This window comes from Camelus bactrianus, chromosome 20 (genome assembly GCF_048773025.1).
Source record: "Camelus bactrianus isolate YW-2024 breed Bactrian camel chromosome 20, ASM4877302v1, whole genome shotgun sequence".
Classification (NCBI taxonomy): Eukaryota; Metazoa; Chordata; class Mammalia; order Artiodactyla; family Camelidae; genus Camelus; species Camelus bactrianus.
The window spans coordinates 35,912,344-35,934,330 of NC_133558.1; the positions used below are offsets into that span (position 1 = coordinate 35,912,344).

Genomic DNA, 21,987 nt, shown 5'->3' on the forward strand with positions numbered 1-21,987 from the left:
GACGGACCAAAGTTCACGTGTATAGATTCAGCTCTGCGGAGAATTCACGCTCAACGGACACGTACCAGTGACTCAGTGCTGCTCATTAAATGCAGGGGATGCCACGTCATAGTCATTAAGTTTGGGAACAAGGGCAATCACCCTGCCTGTGACTGCATCATGTGTAACCCAGAACAAGTTGAGTCACTTCGTCTCTTTGTGCTGGCGTGTCCTTGTGTATAAAATACAACACTGTAGTACCCATAGTGCGGAGATAAAGGTACACTGAGAAAGCAAACACGATGGGGCATTGGAAACCGTACCTAGCACCTAGAACTACTCAACAGGTTTTCTTATTAATTTTAGTCCAATAGGCTCTTGTACATGGAGTGATATGTTTAAAACTATCTGATATTTACTCAATGCTCAATGTTTTAATATTGTATTGATAAAATAATATTAACTTGAATACTCAAATAATTAAAAAAAACTAATGTATCACACGTTGAAAAAAGGGAAATTTTCTAGTTATTTAAATATTGATTACATTTATTTAATCAGATTTCCCAAACAAGTAATTAAAATCATAATGTATACTGTCACAGATTTAATTGCTTTCATCACTTACAAAAGCAGGCAGAACACACTTTAAAATTTAAAGAATTTTAAAAGATATGAACTTACACTTAATTGAGTTACAAAATCGTCAACATAGTGCGGATAGATCTATTTCTACTAACCTTGTTTATTCTTATTCTCAGTCAACATGCTCATTTTTCAGCTGCTTCTTATGCCTGCCTGGGTTATAATAATTTCATCAGATACATTTCTGTATTTCCCTTAGAATAGAGCCATCTTCCAAGCTGGGGAAAAAAATAACAGATTCTTGTCTCACGGAAGCTGAGGTTGCAAGGTCCTGGATGATTGGTTGATTCTTCGTTGGCATAAGGCGCTAACTGTATTTTCCAGACCTCACCATCAGTGCTTCGAAGTGGGTACTTTCTCGTGGGAAAACTTACCTCCACAGCTACATCAAGGGGACTCTGAGCCCAGACTTCTTCGTAGAGCTTTTGCCTTGCAGATCCTGTCCCCTTCCCAACGATCCTGTTGAGAGATTTTACTTAGCCTGTGTTGTACACCTCTGTCTTCACCTTTCTGTTGAACTGGGCTCTTAGGACAAGTGAAGACATCCTTGACTAGTTAACACCGCATTGCCAACAAAGTAGGGGCTTTATTTCCAGGGGACAAAGGGTTGAGTTCAAAATCACCACTCCTCTTGAGAACTTTGTTGAAGCCATCATTTTGGACCACATCCTAGCTCCTCTATATAATTATATGTGTCATTGTGTCACCACCTGGGCAGGTTAGCCACAGGCTGTCATGTGTGTTTATTTGGTTGACCAGTTCTCTCTGTTCCTTCCCAGGAGTTTATGGCTTTGAGCTCCCTGTCCTCATTCCTTCATTCAGTTGACAGAGAAGACTTTGTACTTTATGAGTAGAAATATGCCTCATCATAGAAACAATATTCAAATGCTCCCAAACTCATTAAAAATCAATACAGTTACGTATTTTTAGAAATACCATTCCGTTTGCACGATAAATAATTGCTTAAACACATCACATTCATTTCTCCATTTTGAGTATCCTTTTGAATGTATGGCTTGTCAGATTCAACTTGTTCCATTCAATTACAGTTTTTTTTTTTCCATTGAGAGTGAGCATCTGAACGTCTGATGTGACTCCTTTTTCCCTGTCATCAATACCTTTGAAACCTGTGAAAAGACTTCTGCTGTTTCTCAAGATAGTCCTGATCCACTTGAGTTTTCCCTACAGTGGGACATGAACACAGCTTCTCTCCTTGTTTTTTTCTTGGTGTTAGGAGTGTGCCTAAAATTATCTTCATCAAAGAGAAAGACAGATATCACGTGATAGCATTTGTCTGTGGAATCTGATAATAGGACACAGATGAACTCATTTACAAAACAGAGACAGCCTCACAGACAGAAAACAAACTTACGGTTACCAAAGGTGGGGGATAAATAAGGAATCTGAGATTAACAGATACACACTACTATACATAAAACAGATAAACAACAAGGACCTACTATGGAGCACAGGGAACTATATTTAATATCTTGTAATAATTTATAACAAAAAAGAATATATAAATGTATAACTGACTCACTATGCTGTATACCAAACTAATGCAACATTGTAAATCAACTATACTTCAATTAAATAATAAAGTTAAAAATAGGAAAAAAAAAAAAAGATCGTCATATCATTGGTAGCCAATGCAACACTGGATCAGGGTACTTTAGTGAGAGAATTGCAAACAATGAGTTTTGCAATTTCCTCTTTTATAGAGGTCTTCCTCTATCCCTCTTTCTTTGTTGTAAGACAACAGTTTTCCATTTGCTTTCTTTACAAGATACTGATTTAAATCATTATCTCCTCCCTCAAAGTTTAACTGTATTTCCTTCTTCTTATAATCCTTATAGACATCACTGACAATTGTTAATTTTTTGTATATATTATTGAATTTACTACAGAAATTCCACCTTTTAGAATTTTGGGTTTTCTGTACTACGTTTCATTTACAAAGAACTGTATCAAAGAATGAAGATGTTTCCATGAGATGTTATAAAATATGAAATTATAAATAATCGTTAATTTGCCTCAAACTGCTATGAATACTAATGCGTTTGTTTACAAAGACATTGTCCAACGGGACTGAAATGTCTCATCCACTACACGTATTTCATAGATCAAAGGACTTTCATTATGTGTTTATTATTTTTTTATTGAATAACGATGCATCTCGCTAAACTGGATTTCATGTACTAGTAGGAGTACACCCAACTTGATTAAATGAATAAGAACCGTAAACTCTGTACACTCTAATTCACCAGGAACTTGGAACAATTTGGGGCTGAAATTGTGTAATTAGCTTGGCTTCCTCACAAGCACATTTTAGACATGAGAGGACAAAACTCACCAAGAGCAATAACACATCCGTGACAGCCCATCAGTGGGACAGAGGACAGTAATTCTGGCTACGTGTCTTCTTCTGGAAAACTTGGGAACACAGTGGGCAAATATTCAAAACTGGAATGAAACACAGCATCTCAGAACTACACAGATGTTGAAAATAATAAAATAAGAAACTGGTATGCTGCCGAGTTTAATTGATAAATCGATTTTAAAGCATTATTCTGTGGGACACATGGTCGTTTCGGTTTGCAAATTCAGCAAAAGAGTTTCCACCTGGTGAACAGACTTTCCCAGAGTTATATTATTTGTAACCCTTTTCATTTAAATGTGTTTTGGATCTGAAAACATAGAACAAGAACGTCCTGAGAGTGGTTCTTGTTTTCTTCACTGAGAAGTAGATTTAATTTGAATTTTATTTTGCTTTAAGATAAGGTACCCAAAAGGACAACCTGAGGCTCTCTGCTCTTCCCTCCTCCTCTTCTCTTTCTTTTCTTAAAATCGTAAGACTGGGGAGAATGGCCTACCGCCCTAACTTCAGGTACGAACTGGGAAACTGATGGTAGGAATACTGACATGTGTTTGAAAGAGACAGAAACTGACATCTTCACATCTGTTCCTGTCATAACAGTATAAAGCATGTAAAAGTCTTTTTAGAGGCAGTGCAATACTATATTTAATAAAATAAATATTGCTTATTAGAGTTTGCTGTGTCGACATTTTAGTGAATTTTCCGGGAGACTTACCTGTGGTCGTAAAAATGATACAGTCTCTCACTTTTTCCTTTTCGCAGATAATCACTGACAGTTAAGAAACCACAGAAGTGAGCTGTTTGTCATGAGATCAGTTGACCTACATCTTACAAAGAGCCCTGCTTTTTCTTAGAAACAGAAAGCATCTAGGTCTCCTCTTGGTTTGAGACTTTTTAAAGAACTTAATTCTTCCTTTTCCTTTGAGCAGTCAGTGCGCTGAGACTGAGCGGGGTTGCTCACCTCTCCTGCAGCACCATCACCATCCCTTTGCAGAATCACTTGTGAGAGGAAGTCTGTGCGCTCCCCTAAGGGTTCAGAAAAGAGACTCCGACTTTTTAGATATGAGCCAGTATGCAGTATCTATGACTTTCTGAGAAGTCCTAGGTAGGGAGGAAGGAAGAGGATGTACTGAAAATATGCATCATTTCCAGTTAGCCAAGAAAATTGGATCTAATTAGCAGGTTCAGCTAAGTAGGAAAAGAGGGCGCAAAGGTAGCATGCCTCAGAATCACCCCGAAGGCTATTACAACACCCACGGCTGAGCCACCCCCAGATTTCTGATTCAGCAAGGTCTAGGGCGAAGGAATCGCGTTTCTCATAAGTACCCGGAGATTCTGCTGCTGTTGTTCTGAGCACCACATTTTGAGAACGTGGCGTTAAGAATCAGGTGCTCGGTCAGCCCGCCAGGTTGTGAGTCGTCCAAAAATGCAGTAACTTTTTCTTTTCATTCTTCATCTCACTGAACACAATATACTGAACATAACACACCCTCAGTCAATTGATACTTGTTAAACTTAACTCAGGTGTTCTGTGGATAAGCCCCTAGACGCAGACCAAATTCCAATTCCCCAATTTTTCCAATTCCCCTTACTATGTTGACCTCTTCTGTCTCCATAGCATTTATTTATTTATTTGTGGAGAGAGATAATTCGGTTTATTTATTTACTTATTTATCTTTAATGGAGGTACTGGGGATTGAACCCAGGACCTTGTGCCTGTTAAGCACACACTCCACCACTGAGCTATTATTACTTATTATTATTATTTAAAATTATCTTAAGTGTTTATTATTTAAAATTCTTCATTATTTAAAATTATCTTAAGTGTTTACCTTTTATTATCTATCCCCTACTCACACACTCCCACTAGTTTTTGTTTGTTTGTTTTGCACTAGTTTTTAAAATCTGCTTCTATTCAGTTCAGTGTTGTATGTCAAATACTTGGCGAACGAATGGATTATGTAGTGGATTGCTGTAAAATCTACCTCTAATGTCCCAAGTGTCCATCTGACAATGTGGCAACTCACGTTATTTTGACTCAGGCAAAGTTCACTCAGCCTTAAGCAAAATTAAAAGTAGGTAACTGCTCAACTGTGTTGAAAAGTATGCAAAGGGAACTATCCCTGGGGAACGGAATGAGAGCAAATATGTATTTTTTTTTTTATCATTCCTTCCCGACCCCATCTCTACTTTACAGCATCTTTCTCTGTCTTAACACCCTCTTTCTTTTGCCTTCTCCTTCCCTCCCCCTGACCCTTACGGGTCTCATACTCAGTTTCTTTGTTCACACTGTGGTATAAAGCAGCCAACTGCAGCTGGATATGTTAGCTTTTCCAGGGAATACATGGTTTTAAAAAATCAAGGTTTATGCATTCCTATTGTGACGTTAACATATGCTCATTTTGAAAAGATGTACAATAAATTAGATTAAAAGGAAGGGAAAAAATCATTTCTTTTTATACAACCAGAGATGACTAGCATTTATAATGTGGTTTCTTTTCTTGCAAGTCCCTTGCTAGGCATTTTTCTGCCCAATTATATGCTCACCTTGTGTATATATATAACATTATGCCGCAGATAAGGACTTCCAATCACAGTTAATCGACTCCCCGCCAAGTTCAGTCTCCTTGTTTTGTTTTGTTTTCCCTAGCATTTCTGTCTCTCACTGGTACAGAAGAGGAGATTGGTGGAATTATAAAAAGGGGAAGAGTCCATTGGTTCCTTAAACATGTAGCCCCGAGCTGGAAAGATGGCCGCCTTCTTCTTCTTTCTGGTTTTTTTTTGGGGGGGGAGGTCTTTTTTTGTTTGTTTATCTAAACAAGGAGTCAGACAAGAAGGAAGTAGACAAGATCTTTCAAAATATTTTAAAGCATTAGAGTTACTGGCATATCACAGGTTCTCCTATTAACTGGGCTTTTCAAACAACTTCCATTGACTTGAGACCTGATGGAAGTGTTGCCGTGATTCTGGGTTTGAGTGGATGGATGGTCACCCCCCCACCCCTTAGAGCAGGAATCTGCTTTTGTGTTTTGTGTGTGTGTTAACTTCCTAAGTATTTGAGGGAGACCTTAGCAGAATTTTTGTAACTGTCTGTCAAACAACGATCACATTGGAACTCCCCCCGGACCTGCTTTTCAATGGAATCAATATTTTAAGCTGAAAAACCGAGACTCTGAATGTGCAATTTTACATATAAGAGAATGGGCAGGATGTTGTAAATATGAGACAGGGTTTCAGGTCTCAAAAGATTCGGAAACATACCTCATGGGTGGTTACGTACACACATAAATCTCCTCCCACAAATATAAACATAATATTGTGTGGCCATATGTATATGAGGGTGTATATGTTTACATAAACTAGTTCATTTAAAATACTTCCCTACATACAGAAACAATCAAATCAGAAAAATGATTATTAAAATTATGCAATCAATAAATAAAACCTAACAACAACAAAAATCAACCAAAAAACCATAACTGAGACACCTCCTGAATGTCCATCAATAGAATATATTCTGGTATAAATATAATTTGCTATATTCATAACTTCAATTAAAATGGATACAAAGGAAAAAAATAAACCCAAACTCTTAGTGGATATTAAGTAATAAAAATACTTGAAATGATGGAAAAAAAGTTGAGATAAGATTTAAGAACTACCACAAAATTCAGTGAAAAAGGAGAAAATGGCAGTCAGCAAAACCGTTCCTTTTTGTCACTTTGACATATTTGCCTGCTTTGCAATTTAAAAAATGAACTTATTAATTTCTCTGCCAAAGCCTTGAATAAGCTTTGAAGAGGACTCGGAGCTCCAGAAGAGAAGGGAGCCCGATTGACACCACTGGGTTTGTGGCAACTTGTTAGTAAGTTAGATTAGTAACAGTCCCATTTTACAGGCAAGAAAACCAAAACAGAACTTGTGCTCCATTGCAGCTAGTTTGATGGGAAAACAAGAATCAGTCCCAAGCAGCCTGAATTCAGAGGGGCATAGATGACTACTTTGCTAGCATTTCTTTAAAAATTGATCATTGCTCACAGGCAACAGGGAGCAACAATGTCAAATATATGACACTGAATGTATAACGTGTATTGAAAGCTGTATTTTAAACACTAAAGCCTTCCAGTAAAACCAAATTATTCTGGGCAGAAATGGACTCATTTTCTGAAAATTTGATTCGAGCAGTTAAGGTTCTTCTGATGGCAGACTACTGTGCCTTAAGATAGAATATTCTGCAAATTAGTGATCGCTAATGAAATGGTATCATTAAAACTTCTTTTCTTCAAAATGCTTTTACTTTCCATATATAAAATCTCACTTGACATTTTTAATAAAATGAAAACTTTTTCTTAAAGTTACATTTTATGTAATAGAATGGAAATCTAACTTTTCACATTAGAAATATTTATGGTAGAGTCTATAATAAGGGCAAAGTTGTTTCTTTGGGAACAAAAGAGTTAACTCCCACAGAAGTATTTTTAAATAGTGAAACTTTCAAAAGGAATTAGAATTTCACAAGGGATTGTTCTTGACATTTAAGATTCCTTTGTGTTTAAGAATTGAAAGACCTATTTTTAATTCCTCTGGTATGTTACCGAGAGCCTTAGTTAATTAAAATTAAACGGTCTCTTGTAAACTGATGGGCTGTGAGCAATTTTACTTCAACTATAAATTGCTTTCTTGTGCGTTAATATCTAAATAATATTTTTGCATTAAGCTGTAAATTAAAGCAAGCCATTTTGATCTATATGTAACAATTACGGTTAGTGAATCTGAAAAAAAAATCTAACGTTTCGAGGACTGGACTTTAGCACTACCATGGTTAGGATGGTAAGCTGACTAGCATTGAAATAACTCAAACCCTGCGAGGGATATTTAAATATTATGCAACGAGGGATATTTAAATATTATGCAAACATGTTTAAAGGCATGCTCTATTTTTAGTCAGCTACTAATTTAAAATCCTTTTGATAAACCATTAACCTCAGTTGCACTTGGAAAGAAAAGGCAATTAAACACTCACGGAGTGCCTCATTATCTGCACCAATGAAGTGGTCACTAGAAAGAAGTCACTGCATGAATAGAAACAGTAAGATGGGAACTCAAGCATGAAGGCAGACTTCTGCAATATTATAGGAGCCCAATTAGGTGCCCTGAGACACTGGTGGAGGGTAGCAGTTTGATGACAGTGCTCATCAAATTAATAACCAAGGCTGTATTGAATATTTGCTCTCTGCATAGCATCGTATCTGTCTTCTCTCTGCACAGCCTCATTGGCTGGGTAGAAATGCATAAACCACCTGTTCAGTGCGTTTGTGTCGTGGAGATTCCATGACAACCACAGAACATAAAGCACTTTGTGGACTCTAGCATGTGAAGGATGCCCGATGTTAAAGATTTCCATTCATCCTCACTTTTTTCCCCTTAACTCTTCCTCCTCCTTTTTACCCACCCACTCCGCTATTCCCACCCCTAATTTCTGGGAGACTGTTCTTTGGCAGCCATGGCCTTAGGCTATGCATGAGTCCTGAATAAAGAAAGAAACCCTGAGGTTAAATTAATGGTGGAAAATGTTAGCCACTATATATAAAATTAGATTAAAAAAAAAAGTTTCTTCTGTAGAGCACTGGAAACTATGTTCGGTATCTTGTAATAACATTTTATGAAAAAAATATGAAAACGAATATATGTATGTATATGCATGACTGGGACATTGTGCTGTACACCAGAAATTGACACATTGTAATTGACTGTACTTCAATAAAAAAATAAATAAATAACGGTGGAAAGTTTTCTCCAGCACATCATGTGAGGACACCAGTGGGGTGTCTCGACGTGCTGGCCGTGAGAGGGATTTCTGATGGACGACTAGAGAGGACTCAGAAGTATAATGAACCACTTCTTTTAGACTTTCATGTTCAATGGTGACAAATCAGAGGCCACCGAAGTCTTGGATCCATTTCATCTCCTTATCTTTGAAACAACCTCATGGCCTTGACTCATTTTCATTCATTTTTAATGCCTTGGAAATGCTGCTGTGGAAGATAATTTGGATTCCAGCCAGGTCTGTCTCATTGAATATGTCCAGTCAATACGAACGCTAACTGAAAAGGGACATCATGCCATTTTTTTTTTTTTTTTTGGTCAGTAGATGACATTCAGGCTTTATTTTTTTTAATATTTAAAAGTATTCTTTTTTTTTATTAAAACATTTTTATTGAAGTATGATCAGTTACAGTGTGTCAATTTCTGGTGTACAGCACCATGTCCCAGTCACGTGTATACATACATATATTCATTTTCATATTCTTCTTCATTAAAGGTTACTATAAGATATTGAAAATAGGTTTCTGGGCTCTACAGAAGGAACTTTTCATCATGCCATTTTAAAATACAGTGACGCTCAGCTGCAAAGCCACGGGCAGAGATAAAATCAGACCATGCAAATGTGTCTCCAGTTCCCCAGGAGGAACTCGCATAGTTGCATTATCAAATGAAGCTGCTCTCCAGGGCTCAGCCTAGAATGTAAAAGGCTTGCATAAATCCCAGAGCTGTGTAGCTCCTCATGTGACCTTTCCTCTTTTAGGAAAAGAAAAATCCTGGGGATTTCTAGGGACATACCAGAATTCACACTCATGTCTCTAAAACAGATTTAACTTGAAAGCCTTTATGCTAAAGAAATCCACTATTTATTTATTTTTTTGCCTACAGACTTTCTGTTTCACCCTCTTCATCACCGGTGTATAATTATGTCAGTGATTTTGCAGTTTGTCATTTTTGTATTTATAGTAAAAAATGCATTTTCATTGGATTTATTAAACAGTGAAAGTAATGGAAGGCTCAATGTTCCAGGCCAAGGATTCACCAAAGATCGCCTAAGGAGCCTGCCTCCTTCACAAGGCTGCCTTACTGGTTTTGCAATGATTCTCAAACATTAGTGTGTGAGGAAAAAAATTAGTTGGAGGGCTTATTAAAACACGATGACTAAAACTCACCCCCAAAGATCTGCTTCGTTCTATCTGGGATGGGGCTCTAGAATTTGCATTTGCAACACATTTCCACATGCTGTTGGTCTGACATGAAACTGAGAACCAACCACTGCCACAGTGGCCTCACTACATTTCTACACGGTAATTTCTTAGAAACAAATTCCATTCAATAGGGCATTGACTAATCAAATTTATTTTTAAAAAGGTTATCCTGCATGGTGAATTACTCTTGTGAGATGACCTAGTGATAAAGGTAGCTAGTATTTATTTAAAAATTATCATCTATCTCAAAAAGATATCTGTATCGTCTGTGTTCATTGCAGCATCATTTACAGTAGCCAAGACATGGAAACAATCTAAGTGTCCACTGATGGATGAACAAACGGATAGAGTAAACGTGTACACACACACACACACACACACACACACACACACACAGAGGAATATTATTCAGCCATAAAAAGAAAGAAATCCTGCTCTTTTCAACAACACAGATGCACCTTGAAGGAATTCTGTTAAATGAAATATCAGGCAGAGAAAGACAAATACTGTATTATCTCACTTACACATGTAGAATCTTAAAAAAGAAAAAAAACTCACAGATACAGAGGACAGATTGATGGTGGCCTCTGGCAGGCGATGGTGTGTGCAGGTGGGCAAACGGGTGAAGGGAGTCAAAAGGTACAAACTTCCAGTTACAAGATAAATTAAGTCACAGCATGTGACTATAATTATCCATATTTTGTTGCATATTTGAAAATTACTAAGAGAGTAGATCTTACAAGTTCTCACCACAAGATAAAATGTAACTGTGAAGATGGATGTTAGATAAACTTATTGTGGTAATCATTTTACAATATATACATATATCAAATCATATTGCACTCCTGAAAAATACAATGTTATATATCAATTGTAGCTTGATGAAAAAATTACCATCTGCTATACAGCATTCTAAATATCATCCATGTATTCATTTAATTATCACAATAATTCTACGAGGTTAGCACTATTGTCTGATTTACAGATGAGAAAACTGTATCATAGTTTAAAGTCACATGGTCAGGAGGTGGTGGGTTGGAGATCAGAACTTGATTATTATTATTACATATTATAGTTATATATTATTATATGTATAACTCCAGGGTGCCAACTTTTAACTCCTAGACTATTGCTATGAATGGAATTATGTCCCCCTAAAATTCATATGTTCAACTCCTAAACTCCCAGTGAGCTATATTTAGAGATGGAGATTTTAGGCGTTAATTAAGGCTAAATAAGGTCATGAGGGTGGGTCCTAATCTGACAGGCTGGGTGGTTTTGTAAGTAGAGGGAGAGCACGGGGAACTCACTCATGCAGCATCCTGGTCTCAGACTTCCAGCCTCCGGACCTGTGAGAAATGAATTCCTGTTTTTCAAACCACCCGATCTATGACATCATGGCAGACTGACCTAAGACAACTATTTCGCCCTGAAATGTGGATTATAATTTAACCTATGCTTCAAGATTGTATTTTTTTTGGTACCCTTCTTGAATGGTGTTAGTCTTTCCAGTTTCTATATATTTGTCTTCAGTCAAGTAAAGGCAAAACACGCAGCACTCTCATTGGTAGGAAAAGCCTGTGCTAACATGGGTGGTTCCCTTGGCCCCTCGGGCTGTGAGAGTGTCTGAGTAATGAAGGTATTAGTGATCATTTTAATCTCGTACTTCTGGAAAAAGTGAGGAAAAGATCTTAATAGATTCATTTTCTCTCTAGCACATTGCTTCACTCTGAATTTGATTGCCATTTCTGCTGTAATTTAAATCCTACTCCTTGGCTGGCACAGAACCACTTGGTTGTTCAAATGGATTTGGAACTTCAAAGTGATGCCTTGGCTTAGGCAAATTTATTCAGACGATTCAAAACTCTAAATGCTCCTTGGGTTGTTCACAATGGGAAGGAAGTTCCGAGAGAAAACAGAACTGGGTTATGAAATAGCAGGAGGGCAATTAGTAAGTAGATGTCCTACTCTTACCTGGGTAGAAAGAGGAGATGCTGGTTTATGAAATATAGAAACTGCTTATGGCAATACAAATGCACCTGAATGGGGCATTAACGAGAAGTGTTTGCTTAACGCAGGTATGCGATCCGCTGTAGAATAAATAGACTTTTTTCATTAAGGTATGTCATATCTGTAGTAATATGCATAAACGTTAAGTGTACAGCTCAGTGAATTTTACACTCAGGCTTATTTTTAGAACACACTACAGAACACGCCCCCTTCCGCTTCCCAGTCAATAACCCCACATACTCAACCTCCTTTCAGCACAGATTCCTTTGTTTGTGTTTGAACTTCACATAAGTACTCTTAGGTCTGGATTCTTTCGTTTAACATGATGTCTGTGGAATCTGTGCACGTTACCTGCAGAAGTTCATTGCTTTTTAAAACCTTTTAATTGTTACGTAGTTTTCTTTTTTTAAAAATATATTCTTATAGTAGTACAGTCAGTTTACAATGTTGTGTCAATTTCTGGTGTACAGCACAACGCTTCAGTCATACAGGAACACACATATATTCGTTTTCACATTCTTTTTAACCATAAATTGCTACAAGATATTGAATATTGTTTCTTGTGCTCTACAGTATAAACTTGTTTATCTTTTTATATATAGCAGTTAGTATCTGCAAATTTCGTAGTTTTCAATTGTATGACTATATCACATTTTCTCCATTTCTCTCTGGATGGTATTTCTAGATAAGTCTCTATAACAATTTTAAATGTTATAAATATAAATATTTTGTTTGTTTGCATTGGCTTTTGCTTTTGGTGAGGACTTTTAAGTTCTGCTCTTTTAGTACATTTCAGTTACACAGTATTTGTTACCAACTGGAGTCATCATGTTATATACTAGATTCTGGGATCTTCTTCAGCTCTTCTTCATCTTATAGCTGATACAACGTATCCTTTTCCCAACCCTTCCCTGTTTCCCACACCCACCCAGCCCCTGCTAACTACTTTTCTATTGTTTCTATACACTGGACTTTTAAAATTTGTATTTCACATATAAATTATACTATGAAGTATTTGTCTTCCTCTGTCTGACTTATCTCACTTAGTACAATGCCCTCAAAGTCCATCCACATCGTTGCAAGTGTCAGAATTTCCTTCTTTCACATGGCTGAATGCTATTCCATTGCGTGTATGTAAATACATACACACACACACACAACATCTTCTCTAACCATTCATCCACTGAGGGACACTTAGGTTGTTTCTGTATCTTGGCTACTGTGAATAACGCCATAAAATGAACATGGGCTGCAAATAATCCCGTTTTCATTTCCTTTGGGAATGAACCCAGAAGTGAGATTGCTGGATCGTATGGTAGTTTTATTTTTAATTTGTTGAGGAACCTTCATCCTATTTTCCATAGCAGCCGCACCAGTGTATAGTCCCACCAACAGTGTACCAGGGTTTCTTTTTCTCCATCCTCACGAACATTTGTTATTTTTTTGTATTTTTGATAACAGCCATTCTAACAGGTGTGAGGAGACACTTCGTTGTGGTTTTAATGTGCATTTCCCTGCTGCTTAGTGATGCTGAGCATCTTTTCATGTGCCTGTTGGCCATCTGGATGAACAGATTTTTTTTTTTTTTTTTTGGCTACTCAGTTGTATGAGTTCTTCGTATATTTTGGATATTAACCCCTTATCAGATCCATGGTTTGTAAATACGTTCTCCCATTCAGGAAGTTGCCTTTTCATTTTGTTGGTTTCCCTGGCTGTGCAGAAGCTTCATAATAATTATTAAAAATTTCCGTTGTGAGGTCAGGCAGATGTGTCGGAACAATGCGTCAGATAATCAGTGTGTCTGGTACTTTACGTTTTGTTACGATTACACTAACCTTTCTGTCCTACGGAACTTTCTGAAGTGCAGCATATTGGTACCTGTAGAAGTACTACGTGACTTTTCACTTTGGTATCTTCTTAGGATTGCTGGGAAGTTTGGTCTATTACTAAATCTGGGAGAACCCTAAAAAACTGTGAGGTTAAGAAGTCCATGAGAAGTTGCTGGCAACTTTCCATGTGAAGGAAGACCACTCCTGGGCTTCTTATATTGTGGGCAGTGATGCGCTATTATTTCAGATTCCACTCAACTATTGGGGCTGGAGCGGGTGGAGGTAAATTAGAAGGGGCAAGTTAAGGAGACTCTTAAGTTCCATTAAAATATGTTCCCTAGGCAGATTGCAGGGGCAAGGTCCTCATCAGCTTAATGCCTTACCTTCACTGAGAGGGTGTTCTGTTCCATGTCAAGTGTTCCAGCATGACTCAGAAAATAAATGCAGAACTTTGAGCTGGGTTAGAATTTCCTTCCCATTTTTTTTTTTTTTGCATGTGCTATTCTTGTGAACCAAGAATAAAAAGTAATGGCTCACGAGGCATGAAAAACTATAATTCTGGAACACGGTGCCCACACTTTACCTGAAGCACATTCTTGTTCATTTATCCATACAGGAATCCAGTACATAAATATTGAGCGCCTCATATGTGCTGGACACGGGGCTTGCCACTTCTCTTATGTTCTGTATACCCTATGGGGAGGCAGAAAAGTTGCAAGTTTAAATACGAATAACTAAAATTCAGAGTGTGTAAATGCTGAGAAAGATAAATAGTCATAGAGCAAACTGAGTGGAAATCTATTTTAGGTCGTGAGTTAGGAAAAATGCTTTTATGAGGTGACAACTAATTAATACTCCAAGGACTTCATTAATAAAATAGGCAAAAGAGGAAAATACAGTCCATTGAATCTGTGTGTACCAAGGGAGAATTTGTTCATGACGATGCACAGAGAAAATTTGGAGTTGGTGCCTTTCTTTGCAATCCAACAGTGGAATCATGACATGTTTCACGGTGGTGGTCCCAAGGCAGCCGTTAATTACGTTGAGAAAAAGATTCCGAGCAAGGAAGCGAACATGTAAGTCAGATTCATGAATCATGTCTAAGAAAAATATTTTCAGTTAGCCTACTGGCACCAGAAACTGGAAGCAAATAGAGTTAAAGCCTACAAAATGTTTTAGAGAATTCGTTTGCTAAAGAATTCTAAAGACTAAGAAAAACAACAACAAAGCCTTTAACTATTCTGGCGTCAAAGCAACTCCAAGGGCCTTGTGCATGAGCAAGAGACATGCGGTGACAGTTCTAGAAGTCCCAAAATAACATACGCACAGTTGTGGTCACGGAGGAGAAGGGACCAGAAAGAGCCTTCCAGAAGGTGGACCCAAGAGTCAGAGGACAAATTTCTAATCAGAACCTTATGAAAGCCATTTTCAGTTGACTACTGACTGCTCAGTTTCTATGAGCAGGTGGCTTACAGAGCAGAGATTATCGACTCATTTCTGGAGGCTGGAAGTCTGGGATCCAGTTGCGGGCAGGGTTGGTTCCTCCTGAGGACAGTGAGGGGAAAATCTGTTCCAAGCCTGTCTTCTGGCTTCTGGGGGTTGGCTGGCAACTTTGTCGAGTTGCTGCATCACCCGTCACCCCGATCTGTGTCTACGTGTTCATGGGGCATTCTTCTATGCATGTCTGTCTCTGTGTCCAAATTTCCCCTTTTTATAAAGACACCCGTAATAACTAGGTTAGGTCCCACCCTAGTGATGTTAAATTCTAATTTGATGACTCTGTAAAGACCCCATCCCAAATCAAGTCACATTCTGAGTTGAATAGGAGTTAGGACTTTAACATACCTTTTTCAGAGGGAATTCAACTCAGAACAGTCACAGTGTTTTCCTTTTCTTTACAAATATTAAAGGTATTAAATATCTATAAAGCTTTTACCATACATTTTCCAGGCTTGCTGCTCAAGTGTCAATCCTCTTTGTGATTAGCAACTATTTTCCTTTGATTATTGCTTCCGCTGTCTTGTTTATTGTGTATATCGCATACATACATCTTGCCTGTCTGCATTGTGTATTGTTTGTATATTCAGAGATGTTTTATACTTTTGTGTGGTCCAATTAATTTATTTTTTCTTTACTGTTTCATTAATTGATATTGAAGTTAGAAAGTCTTTAAGTATTTTTAAATTATTGGCATCTGTTTCCTACTTTTAAAAATAAAATTTTAGTTTTTCTTTTACATTTAAAATTTGCTCTTCTGCTCATTTGGAACTTGTTTGAGGCCCTTTTTATAAAATAATATATGACCTAAGATAAGGAAAAGAAGCTTATATTCGTCACTGGATGAAGCAAAAATTTTATCTTAAAGGCATTAAGCTTTTGGGGCAGCACATGGAGAAAATGAAATTGTACAACTTTTCAGATATTAAAGTAAGCTCAGCAAAATCATCTTTTAAAGAAAATGGTTAGGATTTTTCTTCCATGAACTCTAATGTAGCTTGTGTAGCATTTAAACAGGTTCACCCTCTGCAGAAATGAAACAAAAAAACATAAAAATATTTACCAAAGCCTGTCTTGGGCTAGTCATTTCAGACATGTTATCTCATCATTCTCTTAGATAATACTCAGAATTATTATGGACTTTTCTAGATTAGAAAAGAAGTTTAAAGAACTTGAGCATGAGTTAAATAAGCCTGTACCACGGGAGCCAGAAGTTGAACACAGATAATCTGTATTTAACCATCTAAGAATGAAAACATAAATTCTGAAGGAAGTGTAATTTAGGCTAATGGCATAAAACAAGCCCCTAATATTTTATTTTATTTTATTTTTTTGGCCTTTTTAAGTACCCGTGGTTAGGAGCTGCACAATATCCATGATAAATACATTGCCAGTTTAATAATTTTCAAAATGTTTCACTTTGACTACAAAACTTCAAATTCAAAAGGAATCTTAACTAGGGAAAAATACATTATGTATACGTGGCTGAGTCCAAGATTTCCAATTATTTCCATGAGGTCTGCACTCTGTCTTCAGAACAATCATTTAGCCTCGCCTCCTGATGTGAATACCTGAATACAAATTAAAAGCGAGGGGCGTGTACACAACACCAGAATATAGATCAAAATCATTACCCAAGTGAGTTTGTAATGTTCTATTTAGGACATGCTTATAACCGGCGTTGGGGGAGGAGATGGAATTACATGCACTCATGGTAACAATGACCAAAACCTATCTTTTTTGGAAAACCATGATTTATAAACTTGGAGCTATTTCAGAGATAGGCTGAAGGTTCTCAGGTAAAGGATATAATGTATTTAAATGCGTATATTAAGGAATTCTCACAAGATGGATCAACTACAAGAGAAAAAAAAAAAACCTGCCAAAAATACAAACACGTGAAGGCTACACAATATGCTACTAAATAGTTAGGGGATCACTGAAGAACTGAAAGAAGAAATAAAAAAGTACCTCGAAAATGGAAAACACAACAACTGAAAATCTATGGGATGCAGCAAAAGCAGTTCTAAGAGACAAGCTTATAGTGAAACAAGCCTACCTTGCGAAACAAGAAAATCCCAAATTAATAATCTAATATTACGTCTAATGGAATGAGGAGACAAACAAACAAGATTTTAAATTAACAGAAAAGTAAATAAAATGATCAGAGCAGAAGTAAATGAAAGAGGCTGAACACCAATAGAAAATGTCAAGAACGCTAAGAGTTGATCCTTTAAAAAAGACCAATGAACTTGGTAAATCTTTAGCCAGACATGTCAGGAATAAAGAGGGGGGCTCAAATAAGTACAACCGGAAGTGGAAGAGGAGAATTTAAGCCGACATTGCAGAAATACGAAAATCACGAGAGCACTGTGAGCAAACATGTGCCAGTGAAATGGACAATCTAGAAGGAACGGGTAAATTCCTAGAAACATACAATCTCCCAAGACGGATCCAGGGAGGAGTAGAAATAGGAGATAAAACAGACCAGTGACCAGCACTAAAATTGAGTCAGTCATATAACAACTTCCAAGCAATAAAACTCTAGGACCAGATGGCTTCACAGACAAACTCTACTAAGACTTTAAAGGAGAGGTAACACTTACCCTCTGAAACGCTTTCAAAAATTTCAGAGGAAGGAGTACTTTCAAACTCATTTTACAAGACTAGCATCGCCATGACACCAAAACCAGACAAACTTTTGGCTGCTGTGAATAAAGCTACTCTGAACATTCATGTACACGTTTTCATGGGGCCATATCTTTTCATTTCTCTTTGGTCTATACCTGATACTAGAATTCCTGGATCATGTAACAACCCTCTGTTTATTCTTTTGGGGACCGCCGGACTGTTTCTAGCCTGTTTGAATGTTCTGATTATTTGTATGAGCAAATCACGCAGTTCTTCACTTTTAAATATGGTAAACATTTTATGCATAAAAAGTAGAACCACATGTCAACAGTGGCTGTCTTTGTTGGGCTTATGACTCTGTTTCTTTTTCTATATTTGTTATGTTTATCCGTATTTCTAATGCAATCAATATATATTGTCTAGTAATAAACAAATCATTGAAATACAGTGTTAATTAACCAAATTTGTTAAGACTCCCAATATACCACTTTTCTTTTGATATTTTCAAGAGTTAGGTATGTTTCACACTTTTCTAACACCGTAATGTCTTTTCTGCTTGAAAGAGAAGAAAAGCTTCCTTATTGAAAGGAAAGCCAAGCAAACTATATTTTATTTTCCCTCACAGATGCCATCTGCACAATAAATTAATTTCTCTCCTATTGTAGTTGAAATTGAAATTGATATCAGAGAAAGGAAAAAAGCTGAATGCAAAAATACAGTCTATTAAATTATCTCAGAGGTATTTTTTTTCAGGTGTTTAATATCCTTTTCTCAAGAGTGAAATATGTGCAAAGTAGTTATCTAGGCACCAGGAAAGAGATAAAGATAAGTAAGACACAGCCTCTGTGGTGAACGGATTTTTCAATGTCACGAATCATGACTGATTAATTAGGTAGCTCATGAGAACTTCACAACTGTTATTTTTTTCTGAACTGTGGAAAATGAAACTACAGATAATTTCTTTCTTTCTAAGGGAAGCAGTCGATGACTAGGACTTCCCATTTTCTTCATGGTATGAGATTTTTGTTTTTAACTTTAGTTAGTTATTTGTAGTCAACAAGTATCGATTCTTTGAGCACAAGTCGTTATGTGGCGCTCTCTAATGGTTGTAAACACTTTCCAGAAAAATAGCAGTAAATGAAGAGATATACTTGCTACTCTAAAGGAAGCTTCATTTTGGGGAAGAGGGTAGAGCTCAGTGCTAGAGCACGTGCTTGGCGCGCACGCGGTCCTGGGTTCCATCTCCAGTACCTCCATTAAAATAAACAAATAAACCTAATTACCTCCCCCCCCACCCCCCGCCACCAGAAAAAGTTTAAAGGAAGCTTCATTTCATTAAATGGTAAACTGCTTTTGGAAGGTAAATTTTACCTTTCAGTTTACTTGGTGTAAATCGAGGGCCTGTGTGGTTAAACAATTAACTTGAGACCAGCAAGATAGAATGAGAACTAATATGCCAATTCAGAATGTATACTTTAAGAGTGATTATCTCTGAGCGAAAGAATTCTGGATGTTTCATATTTAATTATTTCTATCCTTTAAAATCTAGGGGTTCTAAGGGGGGGAGGGTATAGCTCAGGTGGTAGAGCCGGTGCTTAGCATACAAGAGGTCCTGGGTTCAATCCCCTATACCGCCTCTAAAAATAAAGAAATAAACCTAATTACCTCCCCCATCAAAAAAATTTTAAAAAATTATCCCAGAGATTCAAGGAGAAAAATAGAAATATGAATTTCGTATTCAAAGGAAAGCAGGAGACTTCCATAGCACTCTTAGCCCCACGTACGATGCTAGAAGGCAGGTGAGGGAAGATACGTGATTTACTAACGTTTCTGCACTCGCTGGCTTTGTTCAGTGTGAAGGCAAGGCAGTCTTCTCCATGGAACCCCAGAAAGCCTCAGGAAGTTGAGGTAACATGCAATGCAGGATAGGAGGGTGTTTGGAGAGCTGACTTTAAGGGAATATTTTCAAGTTTCTACCCTCAACAAACCTAGATAACTTGCCTTCCTTAACTCGCCCCGCCCCTGCCAACATATATAATCTAGATATAAAGAGGTCAGCACACAGGAGGGCAAAGCAGAGCTGTAAATATAGGGATCAGGTAAAGACGTGCATATGGAGCGGTGAGAAAGCTCTCTCCACCTTTCCTAAACTGGCTTTAAGACTTCCTGTGATGATACTGAAGGATCCTTCCCTGGAAAATTGACCCAAGGAGGCAGCATTTATCAATATTTACATAGGAAGCTGGAGAAAATCCAGCTGTTCGCTCTATTGTCCCCCCAGGGAAGTCTTCCAGTCCACGAGCCCCACCCACTGGTACGAAGCCACTGATTAATTCTGGTGTCTCATTCTTCCTTGTAACCAACACTATATAACCAGGCGATTGAAGAAATTCCCCAACATTAAAGATATCTACAAGATAAGTGATCAGAAAAAGTGCTTGGAGAAGATATAACTGATATCTTTCAAAGGTAGGAGAAAATATTGCATCCATTAAAAAAAACTGATATAAAAGAGAAACAATTACAAAAGAACCATCTCTGAAAATTACAAAAATCGTATCTGAAATAAAGGATAGAGTACCAGAAATGGAAGACAAAATCAAGCAAACACAGAAGTAGAACAAAAACAAAAGACAGAGGTCTGGACAAGTGGAAGGGGTCCCAGCATGGCTCCTCACTGCCAACTCAAAAGAAGAAAAAAGTCTCCAGGTGCCTGTTGGCCTGAAGAAAGATGAGCTATTTGTCTCCCCATGTCCAAAGTTTGTCTCCTTTTCTCACTGGATGAACTGGTATTGAGAACCCACAGCTTCTTCACTCTGATGTGCACTAATCATGTCAGACAATCATAAGACCTGGCAGTCAATTTCCCCCAAATCTACCAGATTCACTCACTTCAGCTCGCAGCTAGCAGCCTGGTGGGTACAGGAAGGAGCCTTGAGGAGATTCCAGCTTCCAGCCTCCGAGGGTTCCAACTGAGGCAATGGGCAAGGTGAGCAATTGTCCCTCCTGTACCTTGTATGAGTTCGTAGCCTTCAGAAACTGTAAATGATAGTTAATGATTGTTTTTGTTTAAACTACGGAGTGTAGTTTGTACTGTAGCAATAGAAAAAAAAAATCCCACATGCTCCCTTACTTTAAGTAGTAGCTGTTTCTTTGAATACTGTGCATGTTGACATCTGGCTGGTCAGAGCACCAAGCCAATGCACTGGACTTGCAAGGATACCGTGGACACCTTCTGAGACCCAGCTGACCATTCAGCCCTGACCTTAGCGAAAATCTCTGAGATATATTTCTCAGTGTTTCACATACTTTGCTTCACATTGATCCTTAAAACAAGCATGAGAGGTTGCTGTGACAGGGAGTACGCATCCAACTTTGAAGATGATGAAATAGGTCGATAGTCTCTCATTGCTTGAGAGACTCCCGTTAGCGTTGACATTGTGGGAATTTGATCCAGATCTTCTTACCTTACGTGAAATACTTCCTTATCTGCTGCCAACTTGACACACCAAATATGTTAAAACATCATATCATGAAAGAGTAAAGTCACTGACACTTGCCTTTATTCTTTTCCCATATACAATTTCTCATCAATACATTCCTACAAATGAGAATTTTAACAGCTTAAGTGATGAGAGAAAAGCCTTAAAAATGTGCATAGCTTTGCCCCCAGCATTGGTCCTTCTAGGAGTTTATCTGAAGAAAATAATCAGTAGTGTATGAAAATATTATAGCTACAAGATTATTTTGGGGCTAAAACATTACAATTTCCCCAGTAGTTTGATAGTTGAATCAATTATGATCCAATCCAGTCTCTATGCAGATTTTAAAAATTATTGATGATCATTTTTGACAAAACCTTTTGAAAAGGTTCTAAAACATGAAATACTGCATCATACCAGTCTTATGTCTCTATCTATATTGACATACACCAAGTCTGGAGACCTAGGTATTAAAATATAAGAAATGTAAGCTGATGTTAAGATTT

At 37.4% G+C, this 21,987-nt stretch overlaps 1 long non-coding RNA gene across 1 annotated transcript; it reads right to left on the reverse strand.

Moving 5' to 3' along the window:
- Positions 1–510: 510 nt before the first annotated feature.
- On the reverse strand, positions 511–21,027 carry LOC105083880 (uncharacterized). Its single transcript, XR_836647.3, has 4 exons — positions 20,892–21,027; positions 14,455–14,564; positions 2,978–3,087; positions 511–1,876 (listed from the first exon to the last, which is right to left on the reverse strand). It is a non-coding gene; the product is annotated as an uncharacterized LOC105083880 (long non-coding RNA).
- Positions 21,028–21,987: the final 960 nt, after the last annotated feature.